The sequence below is a fragment of the Myotis davidii genome, unplaced genomic scaffold (genome assembly GCF_000327345.1).
Source record: "Myotis davidii unplaced genomic scaffold, ASM32734v1 scaffold892, whole genome shotgun sequence".
In the NCBI taxonomy this organism is placed as follows: Eukaryota; Metazoa; Chordata; class Mammalia; order Chiroptera; family Vespertilionidae; genus Myotis; species Myotis davidii.
In genome coordinates, this window is record NW_006284341.1 from 1,155,918 (window position 1) to 1,158,293 (window position 2,376).

Sequence of the window (2,376 nt, forward strand, 5' to 3'; positions counted from 1 at the left end):
GCTCCCCCCTGGGTTTCTGATCACTGTCAGTGGCAGGGGGCTTCTTCCTGCTTTCCCTTTCGCTTCCCTGCATTGTGCCTACATATGCAAATTAACCGCCATTTTGTTGTCAGTTAACTGCCAGCTGACTTGGCAGTTAATTTGCATATAGCCCTGATTAGCCAATGAAAAGGGTATCGTCGTACGCCAATTACCATTTTTCTCTTTTATTATATAGGATAATGAACTCTCAGAATGAGAAACTAAAAAAATAATCCCATTTACTGTTGCAACAAAAAATTTGAGAAACTTGGGAATAAACTTAACTAAGGAGGTAAAAGACCTATATTCAAAAAATTACAGGATGCTGAAAAAAAAGAGAGGAAGATATAAACAAGTAGAAGAATATCATATTAATGGATTGGAAGTATTAACATAATTAAAATGTCCACACTACCCAAAGCAACCTATAGATTCAATGCAATCCCTATTAAGATACCAACAACATATCTCACAGATCTAGAATAAATACTCCAAAAATTTATATGGAACCCAAAAAAACAACCCAAATAGCTGTAGCAATCTTGAGAAAGAAGAACAAAGTTGGAGGAATCACAATACCAGATTTCGAGTTATACTACAAAGCCACTGTAATCAAAACAGCCTGGCACTGGCACAAGAACAGGCATATAAATCAATGGAACAGAACAGAGAATCCAAAAAGTGACCCAAGCCATTATGCTCAATTAATATTTGACAAAGGAGGCAAGGGCATACAATGGAGTCAAAAGAGTCTCTTCAATAAATAGTGTTGGGAAAATTGAACAGATACATGCAAAAAAAAATGAAGCTAGACCACCAACTTACACCATACACAAGAATGAACTCAAAATGGATAAAAGACTTAAGTGTAAATCGTGAAACCATAAAAATCCCAGAGGAAACGATAGGCAGCAAAATCTCAAACATCTCTTGTAGCAATGTTTGCTGATACATCTCCTAGAGCAGTGGTTCTCAACCTTCCTAATGCCGCGACCCTTTAATACAGTTCCGCATGTTGTGGTGACCCTCAATTTCATTGTTACAAATTGAACATAATTAAAGCATAGTGATTAATCACAAAAACAATACATAATTATATATGTGTTTTCTGATGGTCTTAGGCAACCCCTTTGAAAGGGTCGTTCAACTCCTAAAGGGGTCGCGACTCACAGGTTGAGAACCGCTGTCCTAGAGCAAGGGAAACAAAGGAGAAAATAAAGAAATAGGATGACATCAAACTGAAAAGCTTTTGCAGAGCAAAAGAAACCATCAACAAAATGAAAAGGGAGCCCACTATATGATAGAACTTATTTGCCAATGATACATCTGATAAGGCGTTAATTTCCAAAATATATAAAGAACTCATACAACTTAAGAAAAGGAAGATAATCCAATTTTAAAATGGGCAAAGGACCTAAATAGACACTTCTCCACAGTGGACATAACGATGTCCAACAGACATGAAAAAATGCTCAGTCACTAATCATCAGAGAGATGCAAGTTAAAACATAATGAAGTATTACCTCACACCTATCAGAAAGCTACCATCTACAAATCAACAAATGACAAGTGCTGGCAAGGATGTGGAGAAAAGGAAACCCTGGTATACTACTGGTGGGAATGCAGACTGGTGGATCCACTATGGAAAACAGTATAGAGTTTCATCAAAAAAATTAAAAATGGAACTGCCATTTGACCCAGTGATTCCACTTCTAGGAACATCCTAAGAAACCCAAAACATTAATCAGCAAGAATATATATACCCCTATGTTCATAGCAGTACAATTTATAATATTATGCTAAGATGTGTAAACAACCCAAGTACTCATCAGATGAGTGGATAAAAAAGCTGTGGTACATTTACACCATAGATTACTATGCAGAAGTAAAAATGAAGGATCTCTTACCCTTTGAGACAGCATGGAGGGACCTGGAGAGTATTATGCTAAGCAAAATAAGCCAGTCAGAAAAAGACAAATATCGCATGATCTCACTCATATGTGGGATCTAATGAACAATATAAACTGATGAATAAAATAGATCCAGAAACACAGAACAGACTGGAACAGACTGTTGATCTCAGAGGAAAGGTAAGGGTGGGGGGAATGGGTGGGGAGAGAATAACCAAAGAACTTATATGCATACTAGAGGCCATTTTGTGCACTCAGGGGGGTGGGGGTCCCTCAGCCTGGCCTGTGCCCTCTCACAGTTTGGGACCCCTCAGGGGATGTCCGACTGATGGCTTAGGCCTGCTCCCTGGGGGAACGGGCCTAAACTGGCAGTCAAACATCCCTCTGGCAGCCCGGGAGCCCTCAGGGGGTGTTTGACTGATGGCTTAGGCCGCTAAACCATTAG

At 39.1% G+C, this 2,376-nt stretch overlaps 1 protein-coding gene across 6 annotated transcripts in view; it reads right to left on the reverse strand.

Moving 5' to 3' along the window:
* The window catches only part of USO1 (USO1 vesicle transport factor), an 85,261-nt gene that overhangs the window by 58,512 nt on the left and 24,373 nt on the right, over positions 1 to 2,376 (reverse strand). The gene's annotated exons all lie outside the window — the stretch shown is intronic.